The sequence below is a fragment of the Nerophis ophidion genome, linkage group LG05 (genome assembly GCF_033978795.1).
Source record: "Nerophis ophidion isolate RoL-2023_Sa linkage group LG05, RoL_Noph_v1.0, whole genome shotgun sequence".
NCBI classification, from domain to species: Eukaryota; Metazoa; Chordata; class Actinopteri; order Syngnathiformes; family Syngnathidae; genus Nerophis; species Nerophis ophidion.
The window spans coordinates 48,348,818-48,368,102 of record NC_084615.1 but is presented as its reverse complement, the minus strand read 5'-3'; the positions used below and the strand labels follow the sequence as shown (position 1 = coordinate 48,368,102).

Here is a 19,285-nt window from a genome sequence, read left to right as displayed (position 1 = left end):
ACTGGAAGGCTGCAGCGCCTCCCTGCCACATCCGCTGGTAGATAGTCTCTATTTCCTTAAATTAGGCTGACATTGAACGGTTGTTCTGTGAAGTTTCACAAAGTATAAGGTGGTTTCCTAAAATATGTAAAAGAGACTGATCTTAAATTTAACCCCGATTGAAAAGTAATTGAAAGGGAGATAATTGATGAGCCTTTTGTCTGCTTTTGTTTATTGCTGCAGTATTGGGGACCCTCAGGAATGCGGTTCTCTGTACCTTCATGTCAATATTTGCCTGTAGTAATTTGACTGATATATGTTTTTTTTGTGAGTTTATTATTGTATTCAAATATTTAATTCTTTATTTTTGCATTTTATATTTAATTTATGTGGGTTACTTTTTTTGGGGAAAAAACCATTTGATATATGTTTAATTGTATTTCTGGACTGTATATGACAAAAATTCAATTGACAAATGTTAAAAAAACAATAATAACAATATTTATTTTTTTAAATGGCAAGTGTTCGGTTCCTCTCTGTGAGATTGTGCACCGATGCTGGTTAATTTGTTTTTAACTACTTTTGGACCTGTACCAAAGCAAATTTTGTTGTTTTTTTTATCCCATCCTTCCTTTAAGTTGGAGAAATGATTGAGAGTCATTTTCTCCTTAAGATATTTGCTGTTAGTGTTAATGAAGCTATTTTATTGAACAAACAACTCCACCCAGCTAAATCCCCATATTTGAATAAATACACCACATAATAACTCTTTTATACACTCAACTTTTCTCATCCAGCCTGAGTCGCCTTTCGTCTTTGCACTGTCCATCCCACGTGTTTCGTACATCTCCATCACTCTCCTTCATCCTTTTCCTTGTTCCCCACTTTTGTCCCCCATGTGGCAATGAGCTGAACATTGCATTACAGTGTCCTTTCATTCCGCCGCTCTCTGATTTTCCCCTAGATGATTCCCGCTGTGCCCGTCGAACTGTGACGTTTTAAGAGCCATGGCGAGTGGTCACGGTTGAGGACTAAACTGCCAAAATGTGTCCACCTTGGTGATTACTCTGAGCCCCACATTTCTACAATACCTGTGTTTACTTATAATTCCAGATTCAAAAGGACTAGGACTCCAATTTAAAAACAACATTTTGCTTATCACCACACGGGACAACGCTATTAGGTGGACAACTTGTCATCCCAGCTATGGATGGGAATCGAGAACCGGTTCTTGTTAGATCCGCTTTCCAGTGTGTCAATTCCTTGGATTTGCTTGCCAATTTTTTTAAACGATTCTCTGAAAGATTCCTGCAGGCGGGAATGTTATCATTAGGCAACGTGCACAGTGATGTCAGAGAGCAAAATGGCACCCAAGTGGAAGAAACACTCATTTTACAAGAACATATTGGAACAGCACTACTTGTAATAATTGCAAGGTTGCTATTTAATCAAGAGGAGGACATAAATGCTGTAACATTTGAACACAGCATGCATTAACTCTAAATGAACGTTGTGTTTTTGAACCCCGGCAATCTCATCCCAGCAGTAGTCATCTGGTGAAAATACAACAGTTACTAACTAACACCGCCTATAATAGGCCCTTTGCCATCGCAGGAACGTTTTAAGGAATTTTCCCACTTACCCGAGTCGCAGTTTTGATCAGAAATTATCAAAATGTGAGTTAGACACGCCATCATGGATAATATCATGCAAGATTGCAGCAACTCTTGTGAGACTTCACCTAAAGGAAAATGATGCCAGCATAATAAAAATATGATGATGGCCATAGAACTGTAAATAGAGGTGGACATGATGTATGAAATTGGTAAATGTGGCTCTGTGCCAGCTGCTCGATAGATCATCAGCATAGTCAAACTAATAACCATTGAGGTATTGTGAAGTCCCACTAATAAATCCCATAACAAAAAAATGCTCTGTTCTGTGGGTAGGTTCGGGTGACCAAGTCAAGCGCTCCTTTTCTCCTACGTGTCTTGCTTTAAGCTCGTCATAAACCTCACCTGAGCTCATTTTAAACAAAAATGGCGTCGATTTCTCATGCCAAATATTCTGCAAAAATTCCGCAAGGAGGGAAAAAACAGAGCTTCAATTGGAGATGTTTCAATCAGGGTTTTTATGCAGCCTATCCCAATACCGATTTTCCATGAGTGAAATCAGCTAATACCAATACCGATCGCATGTATTACCTGTAAATGTTTTAATGTGTTTATGGTGAGTGCCATTAACAGTGTAACAATATTTAAAGTACTTCCTCATTGTATTGTATTACTTACAATTGTTTGATTACAATACAGTCAATAGTACACAATACCTAAACAAATGTTTAAAAAAAACTACTATTTAAATAATTTGGTTTTTGTCCTCAAATTCGTCCTGTTTCCAGGAAATTATTTCCTAAATTTGGTAACATTGAAATTTAAATCTAGACTTCTTGAAGCACTTATTTGTGTGGGTTTTCTAGCTATCTATTAGCCTGTGTATTCCTGGTTTGCTCTGGTGTAACATGTTTAGCCGAATCCTCAAATGATCGTGGTACATGATAACAATAAAATATCAATAAATGTAGTTTATTGTGATTATATTAACTAAGCTGGTCACTACCTCTGTCAGTCAAATGACCAAAAATAAATTAAAGAGGTGATCGGCTTTGAAAGGCACATCCCTCGCTTCAACACATCAAACCTTATCAGTCACCTGAAACACCAGCATCCCTACAGCTGTGTATTAAAAGCCTACAAATATGCCTGCTGCTAAAGAAACTGCCTCAAAGCCAGCTGCAACGAAAGGTCTAGGCCTTGCTCTTATTGCCGCAAAATTTTAAAAAGTGCAAAAAGTTTGCCCGAACTGTGATTTCATCATAGAAATAAAGGCACTGGACAACCAGCCCTTTACAATCACTAAAAATACTGTATTTTGTCGGGACAACTCTACAGGTACACTTTGTCGAATCCACTTTTTTGTGATTCTTTCTTCCCATCAGATGTGCACAAACTACACTTAAATTTGCAAGTTATCAGTATTGTAGCAACTAGAAAATTTGTTATAGTATTTACACAACATATACACAAGTGTGTAAAATAAATATATGCCTAAAACAGGGGTACCTTGTTTACAAATGATAGTCAAGTTTTTTTAAGATATCAAATTGAGTATAATAAACTATTTGATTAGGACAATGCATATTGATCAACATACGAGCAACAGCATCACAGTCAATATGCCAGAATTAGCTACAATAGTCGTCCTAAGGCAGGCATCATAAAAATATACATACATTTACAAACAACATTTTACATACATTACAAGATAACTTCGAATAAATATTGGCAATAAAAACAAATAAACATAAGGTGATCAACTAAGTGTGCACATTATACAGGGCACAGGACTGACTGGTCTGTCTTTAATCACTGTGTTACTGTTTTTTGAAGGTTGAATTGTGTTCCAAGCCTGTGTGTGTTTAATAGAAACAACCATTTGACAAAATCTTGACCTATGTCGCCGGATGTTAATATTGCTCCTGGTTAGCGCTCTAGTATTGACTCGATTGTTGTTGTTTTTTTGCTGTACAAAAACCTGTAATGGTGGAGGGGCAAGCTCATTCAAAACCGAGAAACAAAAAAATTATAAAACATTATTATCCAAAACATTATACTTACTAAGAATAAATGTTGCAACAATGATAGACAATAGGCTTTCAGTCATTTACAGTCATTTATTTATATTTCATTTCAGGGACTTATTGGGTTTTAAAGTACCAGTGGAGTAGAAAAACAAGTTGACTTTATATGCTTAATTGTGTTTTATTGAATCAATTAAACCATATCCAATTTACAATCCGAAAATTATGTGAAAATACCGTCTAAACATAAACAAAATGCCACAGATTCAATCAGTCATTTTGAATATTCCGCTCAGAAAATCTTGATTGACGTCACGGGAGGAACTCTTCTGCACTCTGACCATATTATCATATTAGTCATACCGTAAATACGCAAACATTACAAAGACATGTAGAAAGAGGTTTGATGTCTACGATTCACAATCCCTATATAAAACATTATCACATACATTTTTATTTTTTTACCCATTTTAAGTCGTAAATAAATAAATAAAAAGTCTCCTAACATAACAATGGAGTCAATGGGGTCTCTCTATTTTGCTCACAAAACTCTCAAAGTAATTATCCAAAACCCGCCAACAATATTGTATTTACATCTTGTTACCTGAATATTAACCAAAGAGTAGTAATGTTGTTATTATAAACTGTAACACATTGATAAACGAGAGTCGACCATAGTTTATGTTGCCATGGACTGAATGGGAGACTTTAATGTAGTTATAAAATGAAACTGAAGATGGCAATCATGCAACAAATATGGAAGCAAACTGCCGTAAAACTGTAGAAGAAGAAGCTTATGCAGCATGTGTTCTTTGCTGCCGTTTCTGCTACTGCTGCATCGTGTCTCGGCTCATTAAAATTATTACAGATTATAAATCATGCCTCTCATCTGGATGATAAGATGATTTAGCCATGAATCTAGAAGTTGTTCCTTTATGACTTTCAAGTCATACCCTGAGATAACAGACAACAGAAGCCAGTGCCAGCAGCAACTTTTTTAACCCTTTGTCATGTGGAATGAAATTAAGTAATATTCTAAATGAGAAGATATGGACATGCTATCAGTCGTCTTTGCAGTGAGACCAGACATTGTACAGTAAGCGAGCGTTTTATTAGGGGCCGAATGTCCATTTGGGACAGAGGACCCTGTTGTATTTCTAAAGTTGTATTATTATTATACCACCGCCTCTTTGAGCTGCAATTTGACCCCCTTAACATGGTTCAAAACTCACGGGACAGAGGACTCTATTGTATTTCTAAGGTTTTATTATTATTATACCGACGACTCTTTGAGCTGCAATTTGACCCCCTTAACATGTTTCAAAACTCACCAAATTTTACACACACATCAGGACTGGCGAAAATTGCCATCTAATAAGAAAATCTAAACTCAAAATTGCGCTCTAGCGCCCCCTAAGAAAAAACAGAGACAAAACTGCTTGTAACTTCCGTTAGGAATGTCGTAGAGACATGAAACAAAAACCTCTATGTAGGTGTTACTTAGACCTACATTTCATAAACTAACATCCTTCGGCAAAAATCAACAGGAAGTTGGCAAACACACCTTCAAAACAAGAGTTTCCAAAAAATTTTCATTTTTGCCTCTTTGAGCTGTAATTTGACCCCCTTAAAATGCTTCAAAACTCACCAAACTGGACATACACATCAGGACTGGAGAAAATTGGTGTTTTCATGTTTTTAAGATTTTGAACCTAATTATTTGAGAAATCAGACTAATTTAGTGCATGGAAACACACTAAATCATTTAAAAAAACATGACCAAGGTGTGTGTGTGTATATATGTGCGTGTGTATGTGTATGTGTATGTGTGCATATGTAGCAGACTTGGCAAAGCAGTACAAGCATTCATTTTAATGGGATGGAATCAAAGTGACAGTGGGGGCTGCCAGCATGAGTTGATGTGTTGTGTTCCTGTTGAACCGACGGGATCAGGATGAACCCAAACGCGCAAGCGCGCACAGACACGCACATTCACACACACTCCCACACACACACATTAGTGATGTTCCCATAGCCTTTCCGAATGGTTAAGCAATATCGCTCACTCTCTCCGTCACTCTCGCTCAGCCTCTTTTTCACTTCCTGCCTGTAAGTTCCCTCTATCCATATCCTCGGCTTCCTATTTTTGTCTCCCAGCGAGCCCTCCTCATCCTGCTGGTCACAAAGTGAGAACCGCGGATGCTGATGCAAAAACACGTTGCTATAGACTTAATGTGGACACATTTGTTTGTTTCTGGTAGATATAGTGATTAACATTGTGGTGCAGCAAGTTAGTCAAAATACAAGGCGCTGTTGAGTCAGTTTTAACTGGTTTGACATTAAAAGAAGAACAACGTAACATCGTGCAAGGGCAGTTTAACAGCCATCACAGTAGGAATTGAGAACATTTAGTCGTACATAACATTGTAAAACAACTCTATAAATCAAAACAACATTCACTACTTATTCTGACTGCTACATTTAATGAACAGAGGAATCACTCGACAGAGCAAACCAATTAAGTCTTCTCATTAGCGGGTTGGAACAGACAGTGTGTGTGTGTGTGTGTGTGTTTGCGTGTGTGCATGCTGAGAGGCTAAGAATGGACGGTTATAGATGAACTATACACACAGAGGACATGCATTTACAGTCTTTCCTGTTTCTATATACTTCCTACTACTTACTCTACAGTACACTAACAAACCAAGGCGTATACAATAACGCAGCATCTAATGAATACCATCTATTTTCTGTGATGATGTTTAATTTATGAGGAAACAAACAGACTCAGGCAATATTAATGAGAATAATAGATGAAAGCTTATAAAAAGCATGTTAATAGCCTGCGTATTGCCTTTTGATACACGGGTGGTAGCATGACTAATGCCATATTACATTATAACATTGAGTAATGGAAAACACGTTTGTTGGTTTTGCATTGTACTGTCCTTACTATATTATATTACGAGGTCTTGTGTTATAATGTTGTCATGGTACGTTATGTCGCTACGTATCTGCAAGCAATTTTCCCTCCAATTTTTCATATGTGTGAGTAAACGCCAAAACTCCTTGAGCATTCAGTGGCACACATGTGAGCGATAGCAGACGTGCACACTTTTATGCGCTTATTTTTTTATTCGATTTTGTGCACGGCCTAGATTTGCCGTGCACAGAGGACGCTTGTGCAGAGAGCAGTTGCACAGGCACGTACCTTAGGGCAGTGGTCCCCAACCTTTTTGTAGCTGCGGACCGGTCAACGCTTAAAAATGTGTCCCACGGACTGATGAGGGGGTTGTTGTTTTTTGTTTTTTTCTTCATAAAGAAATACAATCATGTGTGCTTACAGACTGTATCCCTGCAAACTGTATTGATCTATATTGATATAAAATTTATATATTGTGTTTTTTATGTTGATTTGATCATTTAAAAAAACATATATATATATATATATATATATATATATATATATATATATATATATATATAATTTTTTTATTTTTATTTTTTTTTTTGTGCGGCCCGATACGAATCCGGCACCTGCCGTAGAGGGAACGCTGTCTGCAAGTACTCGACTAGCATAAGCATGTGAATGCTTAGAGTGCCCGGTCGCTGAACTTGGATGTCAGTCCAACAACAAAAACTATTTTTTAGGGGTGTAACGGTACGTGTATTTGTATTGAACCGTTTCGGTTCGGTACGAGGGTGTATCGAACGAGTTTGTAAACTTAAGTCTTTACAAGCTGCTCTGCAGCTGCCTCTGAGCAGTGAGCACCCGGCATTGTCCCGCCCACACAACCATCTGATTGATTACATACAAAGCCAATCAGCAGTGCGTAATCAGAGCGATGTAACAGCCAATCAGCAGTGGGTATTCAGAGCGCATGTTGTCAGTGCTCCGGCGTCGAGATGAGCAGTAATGTGTTTAGCAGGTGTGCAGCTGACATCGTACACTCCCCAAATTATAAAAAACACTTCCCAGTCACAACTATTACAAACATCACTATGAGCCCGTTGACCTTCTAGAAACTTAAACTGCAGCTCAGCTCGCTCATAGTTGAGGTGAAGGCTAATTAGCTTTTAGCGTTACGTTAGCTCATTTTGCTGTGTGTGTGTGTGCGTGAGTGTGTGTGTGTGTGTGTGTGTGTGTGTGTGTGTGTGTGTGTGTGTGTGTGTGTGTGTGTGTGTGTGTGTGTGTGTGTGTGTGTGTGTGTGTGTGTGTGTGTGTGTGTGTGTGAGTGTGCATGTGTGTGTGTATAATAAAAGTCAACTACAGGCTTCCCAAATGCTGTAATAAATTAAGCATGATGAGTTGACTTGAAACTGTTTAATGTTGCACTTTTTATATGTAGAAGAAAGGTTTTGTCATTTTATTTAATCAAAGCAACAACTTCCATCCATCCATTTTCTACCGCTTATTCCCTTTCGGGGTCGCGGGGGGCGCTGGCGCCTATCTCAGCTACAATCGGGCGGAAGGCAGGGTACACACTGGACAAGTCGCCACCTCATCGCAGGGCCAACACAGATAGACAGACAACATTCACACTCACATTCACACACTAGGGCCAATTTAGTGTTGCCAATCAACCTATCCCCAGGTGCATGTCTTTGGATGTGGGAGGAAGCCGGAGTACCCGGAGGGAACTCACGCATTCACGGGGAGAACATGCAACAACTTGAGGCAGTTTAATGTGGATTAACGTGGGTAGAATTATTATAGTGTTCCCAGTGTTAAAAGGATAAAGCCATTGTTTACAAATTTGGTAAATAAATAACCAAAACATTTTTATTTTGTTGTTTTCTTACTGTACCGAAAATGAACCGAACCGTGACCTCTAAACCGAGGTACGTCCATCATCCATCCATCATCTTCCGCTTATCCGAGGTCGGGTCGCGGGGGCAACAGCCTAAGCAGGGAAACCCAGACTTCCCTCTCCCAAGCCACTTCGTCTAGCTCTTCCCGGGGGATCCCGAGGCGTTCCCAGGCCAGCCGGGAGACATAGTCTTCCCAACGTGTCCTGGGTCTTCCCCGTGGCCTCCTACCGGTTGGACGTGCCCTAAACACCTCCCTAGGGAGGCGTTCGGGTGGCATCCTGACCAGATGCCCGAACCACCTCATCTGGCTCCTCTCGATGTGAAGGAGCAGCGGCTTTACTTTGAGTTCCTCCCGGATGGCAGAGCTTCTCACCCTATCTCTAAGGGAGAGCCCCGCCATACGGCGGAGGAAACTCATTTCGGCCGCTTGTACCCGTGATCTTATCCTTTCGGTCATGACCCAAAGCTCATGACCATAGGTGAGCTCAGCTCCTTCTTCACCACAACGGACCGGTACAACGTCCGCATTACTGAAGACGCCGCACCGATCCGCCTGTCGATCTCACGATCCACTCTTCCCTCACTCGTGAACAAGACTCCTAGGTACTTGAACTCCTCCACTTGGGGCAGAGTCTCCTCCCCAACCCGGAGATGGCACTCCACCCTTTTCCGGGCGAGAACCATGGACTCGGACTTGGAGGTGCTGATTCTCATTCCGGTCGCTTCACACTCGGCTGCGAACCGATCCAGCGAGAGCTGAAGATCCCGGTCAGATGAAGCCATCAGGACCACATCATCTGCAAAAAGCAGAGACCTAATCCTGCGGTTACCAAACCGGAACCCCTCAACGCCTTGACTGCGCCTAGAAATTCTGTCCATAAAAGTTATGAACAGAATGGGTGACAAAGGACAGCCTTGGCGGAGTCCAACCCTCACTGGAAATGTGTTCGACTTACTGCCGGCAATGCGGACCAAGCTCTGGCACTGATCGTACAGGGAACGGACCGCCACAATAAGACAGTCCGATACCCCATACTCTCTGAGCACTCCCCACAGGACTTCCCGAGGGACACGGTCGAATGCCTTCTCCAAGTCCACAAAGCACATGTAGACTGGTTGGGCAAACTCCCATGCACCCTCAAGAACCCTGCCGAGAGTATAGAGCTGGTCCACAGTTCCACGACCAGGACGAAAACCACACTGTTCCTCCTGAATCTGAGGTTCGACTATCCGACGTAGCCTCCTCTCCACTACACCTGAATAAACCTTACCGGGAAGGCTGAGGAGTGTGATCCCACGATAGTTGGAACACACCCTCCGGTCCCCCTTCTTAAAGAGAGGAACCACCACCCCGGTCTGCCAATCCAGAGGTACCGCCCCCGATGTCCATGCGATGCTGCAAAGTCTTGTCAACCAAGACAGCCCCACAGCATCCAGAGCCTTAAGGAACTCCGGGCGGATCTCGTCCACCCCTGGGGCCTTGCCACCGAGGAGCTTTTTAACTACCTCAGCGACCTCAGCCCCAGAAATAGGAGAGTCCACCACAGATTCCCCAGGCACTGCTTCCTCATAGGAAGACGTGTTGGTGGGATTGAGGAGGTCTTCGAAGTATTCCTTCCACCTATCCACAACATCCGCAGTCGAGGTCAGCAGAACACCATCCGCACCATACACGGTGTTGATAGTGCACTGCTTCCCCTTCCTGAGGCGGCGGACGGTGGTCCAAAATCGCTTCGAAGCCGTCCGGAAGTCGTTTTCCATGGCTTCCCCGAACTCTTCCCATGTCCGAGTTTTTGCCTCCGCGACCGCTGAAGCTGCACACCGCTTGGCCTGTCGGTACCCGTCCACTGCCTCCGGAGTCCTATGAGCCAAAAGGACCCGATAGGACTCCTTCTTCAGCTTGACGGCATCCCTCACCGCTGGTGTCCACCAAGGGGTTTTAGGATTGCCGCCCCGACAGGCACCAACTACCTTGCGGCCACAGCTCCGATCTGCCGCCTCGACAATAGAGGTGCGGAACATGGTCCACTCGGACTCAATGTCCAGCACCTCCCTCGTGACATGTTCAAAGTTCTTCCGGAGGTGGGAATTGAAACTTTGTCTGACAGGAGACTCTGCCAGACGTTCCCAGCAGACCCTCACAATGCGTTTGGGCCTCCCAGGTCTGTCCGACATCCTCCCCTACCATCGCAGCCAACTCACCACCAGGTGGTGATCGGTGGAAAGCTCCGCCCCTCTCTTCACCCGAGTGTCCATAACATGAGGCCGCAAATCCGATGACACAACTACAAAGTCGATCATGGAACTGCGGCCTAGGGTGTCCTGGTGCCAAGTGCACATATGGACACCCTTATGTTTGAACATGGTGTTTGTTATGGACAAACTGTGACGAGCACAAAAGTCCAATAACAAAACACCACTCGGGTTCAGATCCGGGCGGCCATTCTTCCCAATCACGCCTCTCCAGGTTTCACTGTCGTTGCCAACGTGAGCGTTGAAGTCCCCCAGTAGGACAAGGGAATCACCCGGGGGAGCACTTTCCAGTACTCCCTCGAGCGTTCCCAAAAAGGGTGGGTACTCTGAACTGCTGTTTGGTGCATAAGCACAAACAACAGTCAGGACCCGTCCCCCCACCCGAAGGCGGAGGGAGGCTACCCTTTCGTCCACCGGGTTGAACTCCAACGTACAGGCTTTGAGCCGGGGGGAAACAAGAATTGCCACCCCAGCCCGTCGCCTCTCACTGCCGGCAACGCCAGAGTGGAAGAGGGTCCAATCCCTCTCGAGAGAAGTGGTTCCAGAGCCCTTGCTGTGCGTCGAAGTGAGTCCGACTATATCCAGCCGGAATTTCTCGACTTCGCGCACTAGCTCAGGCTCTTTCCCCCCCAGTGACGTGACGTTCCACGTCCTAAGAGCTAGCTTCTGTAGCCGAGGATCGGACCGCCAAGTGCCCTGCCTTCGGCTGTCGCCCAGCTCACAATGCACCCGACCTCTATGGCCCCTGCTATGGGTGGTGAGCCCATTGGAGGGGTGACCCACGTTGCCTCTTCGGGCTGTGCCCAGCCGGGCCCCATGGGAACAGGCCCGGCCACCAGGCGCTCGCCATCGTGCCCCACCTCCGGGCCTGGCTCCAGAGGGGGGCCCTGGTGACCCGCGTCCGGGCGAGGGAAATCTGGGTCCATGATGTTTCTTCTTCATAAAGGTCTTCGAGCTGCTCTTTGTCTGATCCCTCACCTAGAACCTGTTTGCCTTGGGAGACCCTACCAGGGGGCTTTATGCCCCCGGACAACATAGCTCCTAGGATCATTGGGACACGCAAACTCCTCTACCACGATAAGGTTGCAGCTCAGAGAGGAGACCGAGGTACGTACCGAACCGAAATTTTTGGGTACCGTCACACCCCTACTATTTTTGCAGGGCGCTAAATTCTACGCATGGACATCAAAGATAAGTTTATATCCAGAAAAGCAATGATCAATCAATCAATCTAAGTTTACTTTTAGGTGGCAGAGGGGTTAGTGCGTCTGCCTCACAATACGAAGGTCCTGCAATCCTGGGTTCAAATCCAGGCTCGGAATCTTTCTGTGTGGAGTTTGCATGTTCTCCCCGTGAATGCGTGGGTTCCCTCCGGGTACTCCGGCTTCCTCCCACTTCCAAAGACATGCACCTGGGGATAGGTTGATTGGCAACACTAAATTGGCCCTAGTGCGTGAATGTGAGTGTGAATGTTGTTTGTCTATCTGTGTTGGCCCTGCGATGAGGTGGTGACTTGTCCAGGGTGTACCCCGCCTTCCGCCCGATTGTAGCTGAGATAGGCGCCAGCGCCCCCCGTGACCCCAAAAGGGAATAAGCGGTAGAAAATGGAAACACAAATGTCTCTAAGGGCTACACAAGCCACAACAACATCCTCGACTGAGATCCCACATTAGGCCAAGAAACAACTCAATCCAATGGGAACAAAAAGAAACCTTGGAAAGGACCGCAGATGTGGGAATCACCCCATGGGTGACCGTGACCAGTTAAATAGATGCCGAGTGAATACAGTTAATAATGTGAGACTCCCATTCCATGTTATTGGCTTGAAGGACTACAGTTGCGTGAACACGTAACAACATACGCAATCGTCAGACAAACACTATGCAAGTGTTGAATCATAAACACAGAAAATGGTGTACAAAAGCCGACTAAACATTCCACTAAACGGACCAAGTTGCTGCCACAAAAGGTTAAACCTTTTTTGGGTGTATAATACGCACCATAAGGGTTTGAAGGGGGAGGACAACTTTAAAGTGACTGTTTGCAATTTTGAACGACTGCCTGGAGGGAGCTAACTTTCGAAAGGGTTATAAGCATTATATGCCGCCCACGTCCGGCTTTTAGCATGTAACCTACTCCCCACATAACACAGTTATGTTTATTGTCAGATAATGATAGAATATAGCAAAGTTTAGCTACTATATTAACTATCGTTAGCAACAAAATGGCTTATTCGTTGCTTCTCTAAGCCTATTTGATTAGTTAGATATGATATGTTTTCACAATTAATAGTCATTTCTATCCCAGCAGGCACAAGACATTAAAACAAGGTTGAGAACTCGTTGAACTAGGTCCTGACGTCGAACAACGCAATCATAATGTTGGAACAAATTGCATTTTCACAATGTTTAATCAATGTTGGGTTCTGACGTTAATGTGACCGTTGAATTTCGGTCATTTCCCAACCAACAATGTGCATCTAACGTTAGACAATATTTTACGACACAAATACAACGTTGAAACAACATGCTTTTGATGACATTCAATCAATGTCATGTTGTGACATTGTTTTGACCATTGAAATGTGGTCATTTCCCAACCAACAATGTGGATCCAATGTTAGACATCAACGTTGTATTAGTTTACAAATTCAATTGTTTTCCAATGTTGTTTAGAAGTCAGTTTAAAAAAAACAACATATATGTATAATCAACATTGTATCAATGTCTTGTGCCTACTGAATGTGTGCAACGTTCTGGAGGAACTGTAACATCCATTCATCCATCAATTTGTTTTCTACCGCTTGTCCCTCTCAGGGTCTTTCTACCGCTTGTCCCACTTAGGGTGGCAGGGGGTGCTGGAGCCTATCCCAGCTGCATTCTGGTAACATTCATCCGTTCATTCTCTACCGCTAGGCCATTTTAGGGCCACGGGGGGTGTGCTGCAGCCTATCTCAGCTGCACATGGGCGGAAGGGGGTGTACACCCTGCACAAGTCGCCACACACTAGGGCACTGGTTCTTAACCTGGGTTCTATCGAACCCTAGGGGTTCGATGAGTCAGCCTCAGGGGTTCGGTGGAGGTCAATACACACCCGACTCATCGTGTTTATGCACTGTGTTGGTTTTGTTCTTTGAACAAGGTGGTGTTCATGCATGGTTAATTTTGTGCACTAGTAATAAAACATGGTAACATTTTAGTATGGGGAACATACAGTATTCACCATTAATTAGTTGCTTATTAAAATGCACATTAGTAACATATTGGCTCTTATTTAGACATTATTAAGTACTTAATAATGCCTTATTCAGCATGGCCTCATTATAACCCTAACCCTCTAACCCTAACCCTAACCCGAACCCTAACCAAATAACTCTAAATTAAGTCTTTGTTACTTAGAATATGTTCCACTAGTGTCCTAAAACCTCTAAATTAAGTCTGTGGTACTAAGAATATTATCTGCATACTAAAGTGTTACCAAAAACACATAACTTTGTCTTGAATTGAAAAAAAAAATTATATATATATATATATATATATATATATATATATATATATATATATATATATATATTATTTATTTATTTATTTATTTAATTTTATTTTTTTTTTTTCACTTAGAAGGGTTCGGTGAATGCGCATATGAAACTAATGGGGTTTGGTACCTCCAACAAGGTTAAGAACCACTGCACTAGGGCCACTTTAGTGCTGCCAATCAACATTTGGGTAACAGTACAGCTTAAATGGTTTGATAGCAGGCAGGGCATGTCACGTGACTGAAGGAAAAAAGACGGAATTTCCCAGAGTTCCTTGTAAACAAACATAAGGCAAGACAACTTCTTGTAAAACAAGTCAGCTAACAATAATACGAAATATGTTCGAGCAGGTAAGCATGCCAGATAGCTCACTGGTGACAACGTAGCGAAACAAATTTGGTAATTTCCCAACCAACAATGTTGACCCAATATTAGACATCAACGTTGTCTCAATCTACGAATGAAACATTTTTGCAATGTTGTTTACAAGTCAGTTTTAAAAAACATAAATGTATAATCAATGTTGTATCAATGTCTTGTGCCTGCTGGGTGTGTGCAACGTTTTAGTTTGGCCATAACTTACAAGCAATTTCTGGAGGAACTGTAACATCCATCCATTTATTCTACCGCTTGTCACTCCCAGGGTCTTTCCACCGCTTGTCCCTCTCAGGGTGGCGGGGGTGCTGGAGCCTATCCCAGCTGCATTTGGGCAACAGTACAGTTTAAATGGTTTGATAGCAGGGCATGTCACGTGACTGGAGGAAAAGAGACGGAATTTCCCAGAGTTCCTTGTAAACAAACATAAGGCAAGACAAATACTTGTAAACTAACAATAATAGGAAATATCTTCGAGCAGGTAAACATGCTAGACGGCTCACTGGTGACAACATGGCGAAACAAAAAATTATTTTAAAGTCGCGACTACGACGACATCTCATTTGCAGCTCGCTCGGGGAGGGAAGAAGCGGGACGGATGAATGATTGCCAGCCGAGAGGAGGCGGATGTTTGAAGACGTTAAACCGACACCAGGAAACACAACCACAATCACCGCAGGGATTTATTTAATAAAGAACGAGTACTAAAATACCGCATCTTCAGTCATTGTGATGGTTAAAATGGCGATATGAGGGCAACGTTACACAGGGGAGCCGTCGACGCGAAAGAACGCACACACAGGGCGAAAGCATATAAGCCATACGAAAATAAGGGCTCACAATCACCTTAAGAGTATCAGTTTATGGAATCGGAATTGGACTAATGTTACACAGGTATCTTAACCTTTAGCGAAAACATTAATTTCATTGAGCAAAGCACGACGGTGACCACCATCACGTGATCTAAAGAAAGATGATTCAAAAAGGAAGAGTCCTTACCTTATGGGAGACTTTCAAGCACATATATATATATATATGTATATATATACACACAGGCACACATGCGCCTTGCAAGCGTTGCCTCTCGGTTTGCTCCCAAATGTATAATTCCTCTACAGTTGTCTCCTTTAAAAAAGGAAATCCCCACTAGTCTAGAATCGTCCTCAACCAAAATCTGGTTCAGGCGCAATGCAAGACGTGTCAATCATCGCCATGACCCGCCCCATACAGTAAAAAAATGTCTTGTATCACTCTCCCATTGGCTGACAGGTATTACTGTATTAAAAGGTGTGACATGATTGGTCAGTCAACTGAGAGGGGGTTGTTCCATGCGGATGTGGCTTTGCTTAGTGTGGCGCTCTGGCACCTCCTAAGGAACACTGATAGTCACTGCAGCCTGTTTGATGATCCATCCATCCATTTCCTACCGCTTATTCCCTTTTGGGGTCGCAGGGGGCGCTGGCGCCTATCTCAGCTACAATCGGGGGGTACACCCTGGACAAGTCGCCACCTAATCGCAGGGCCAACACAGATAGACAGACAACATTCATACTCACATTCACACACTAGGGCCAATTTTAGTGTTGCCAATCAACCTATCCCCAGGTGCATGTCTTTGGAAGTGGGAGGAAGCCGGAGTACCACTTGATATTAAACACGGCAGAATTGAGCTAATAATAAAACAATACATTTTCCACAGAATCCTCAAACAGAATAGCAATGGTTATGAAGATATATGGAAAGTGATTTTTCTTGCCACTTCACCACTCGCTGTCTGTCACTTACATCCAGATTACAGGAGTTTAATTGGTTTATAATGGAAGGCCAATTGGTGTTTACATCCACGTTGTAAGACAAGACGTAATCAAGTAAAAATCCCAAATTACATTTAATATTATAAGAAAACAAATGTCTGAGGATAAGCATTATATAATTATCTTAAATGCATGTTTTGTTTTGTTTTGTTTTTGCAGTGGACTCACCATTTGTTGAGCATTGTACATTCGGCAGATGAGCACAGGCGTTCAGGCATAAACAAAAGTACAGACAAGGAGAGACAATCAGAAACATTAGTATTTCATATGCTTCATTGGCTGAAATTGCAAAAACTGTTACATGCAAAACAATAGGGTAAAAGTAAGGCAAAAGTCAATTTTTGTTATGTTTTCATGCAATTTGGCTTATTCTTGGTGATATACATGACTAATACCTAGTTTATTCATGACTAACACATTTTCCTTAGCGTGACAGCAAACCACCTCAATCTCAAGGTGTGTGAAAACGTAACTAAAGTTTACTTATAGACACTCAAGAGCATACAAAAGGAGAAAACAAAATACTTCCCCCTTGTCATCTTTGTAGCCTTTAAGTCTGTTTAAAACCACTGTATTTAACATAGGCCTATTTATTCACATTACTTTTTCATTTATTGTGACATTGCCAGGCAGATAATGCACAATGAAGTACAAAAGTGACAGTTGTAGTACTTACACATGCACTGACGTTAAAAACTAAGGCATACAGAGCTCTGCAAATAATCTCTGGGGCATATCTACTTGTCTACTACAGACACAAACAATGTTAGATACAAGAGTACCTGCTTGTCAGAGGTCCTTCATTGCAGGAATAGTTCCCACACAGAGATTAGCACAGTAGATACAACTAATAAGCCTGCCCTGATCTGGAAGGATCTCCACTCCCTCTGCCCCTTTTCGGCCCCCCTCCTTGTACAACAACACCCATAGGTGTCAACACTAACCACACTTTCAGCTGTAAACCCACAGTTTTGTGCAGCGAGTGCCACACCAAACTGTCCTTCCTTCAAGGCCGGGAAGTGCACTCAAGTCATGCTGGCGGCAGATCACGGCAGCACAGATTCTCTTAAGGGGAGGCGTGAGGGGATTAGTAGTGGTTAGAGTTCTCCTGAGGGGAATTACCCCGACACTGCCATCTGGACAGCCAAACATCGGCCATGCTTTCCCGTGTTCAGACATCTCTGGAGGAACAGGCGTCTTATCACGCAGCTATGTTCAAAAGAATCTTTGTTTAAAAGGCAGTAAATGTGGCGGCAAACAGAATGAACCACAGCCTGAGATTGATGATGCACTGATGCTGCTGAGACATGCTGGTGCCTAGAGATGCCTGCTAGCAGGAAAAGGGCCTTTCTCAGTAATATTTTGTAGGATCTAGCATGAAAATAAAGGGAATGCAAAATAATCACAGTCAAACTCCAAGTCAATTTAAATACTTTTGACCCTCTGAAAACAGAGGTACTTTTACTCCTTAAAAATGTCAAGGCGCATGCGCAATCCTGCATGTCATCTGCAGCAAGCTTTGCCGGCACCTCCGCTAAAGACGTTCCGGGACACACCCTTGCTCGCTCTGCACGCATCGCGGCCACGCGCCTGCAAGGCTGCAGGCAATGCTCTATCAGCGCACCTGTGAATTAATGAAGACAAACGGCATAAAGACCAGCGGACCCAAAGATCCACTGCCGGAACGTAGTTCACTCCCGTAGTAAGCATCCCGTCTCTGACTTCCCACCCGCGTACTTGATCTCTCGCTGGGCCTTCCCTGTTCCCTTGTCTTATGTTCTTTGTGTTTCCTGCAGCGCTTCCCCCTGTCTCCCGGGATTGACCTGTTTGCTTCGACTTCCCACTGGATTCCGGACTGCCTTGTTGCGGCGCACGCGCAGTCTGCGTTTACCTCTTCTGCTGATCCACCCGGAGGATCAGCTGACAGCGCGCTCGGACACGCCCCCGCTCATGCTTAGCGCAGCACGCCCATGCAGCGACAAGCCTGCACTCAATTAACAATCTGCTCACCTGGTACTGATGAGGGCAAGCTCGATAAAGGACCAGTGGACCCAAGGATCGGCGCGGGAACTTAGTTCTCAAATCGGATACCCGTTTCCCTTCCGTTGCCCTGGATTTGGACTGCCTCCCTCGTTTCCCGACTCCTCGTTTGCCCCCGGACTCTGACGTCTCTCTCTGCCCCACGGACCCCTCGTGGATTTTGGACTCCTTTTGCTTTGCCCTCTTTGGTTTTTGTCTGCATCTTCATTTAACATTTACGGTAACACTTAACAGCTAATCTACACACATAGCCACACACATACACTGTTGGATTTTGTCACACACCAAATTTATAGTTTATTATTATATATATATATATATATATATATATATATATATATATATATATATATATATATATATATATATATATATATATATATACAAAGTTTTATTATATATATATATATATATATATATATATGTATATATGTATATATATATATACATATATATATATGTATATATATATATATATATATATATATATATATATATATATATATATATATATATATATATATATATATAATAAAACTTTGTACATTACTCAACCCTGGTGTCAGTCTGCCGTCATCTCCCCTTAATTAAACCATAACATGCCTCCCTCAATCCTCGACCCCCGCTTGCCTGCCCACGGACTGCTTTCTATCCTAACCCCTTTGGTCTGACGAATAATTTATCCAACACGCACATACAACAACCTCTGGCAACATTCACTTGGTTAATTCTACACATCGTCTTGCACCTGACATCAAGAGTAGCATACACATCCCACCTATTCATCAAGTTTAATAAACCTTTTGAACTGATTTCTGCTGTGGTGTCATCTCCTTC

General features: G+C 42.9%; 1 protein-coding gene across 13 annotated transcripts in view; it reads right to left on the bottom strand.

Annotated features, from left to right (window-relative positions):
- Positions 1–16,893, bottom strand: part of epb41l2 (erythrocyte membrane protein band 4.1 like 2) — a 99,332-nt gene extending 82,439 nt beyond the window's left edge. For 12 of the 13 annotated variants that reach the window (XM_061901215.1, XM_061901221.1, XM_061901227.1 and 9 more), the window contains exon 1: positions 15,594–15,788. The gene's annotated coding sequence lies outside the window, so the exon portion shown is untranslated. Of the gene's footprint in view, positions 1–15,593; positions 15,789–16,576 lie in introns of those variants that run through there. The other variant, XM_061901218.1, reaches the window with a different exon arrangement.
- Between the last annotated feature and the right edge of the window lie 2,392 nt (positions 16,894–19,285).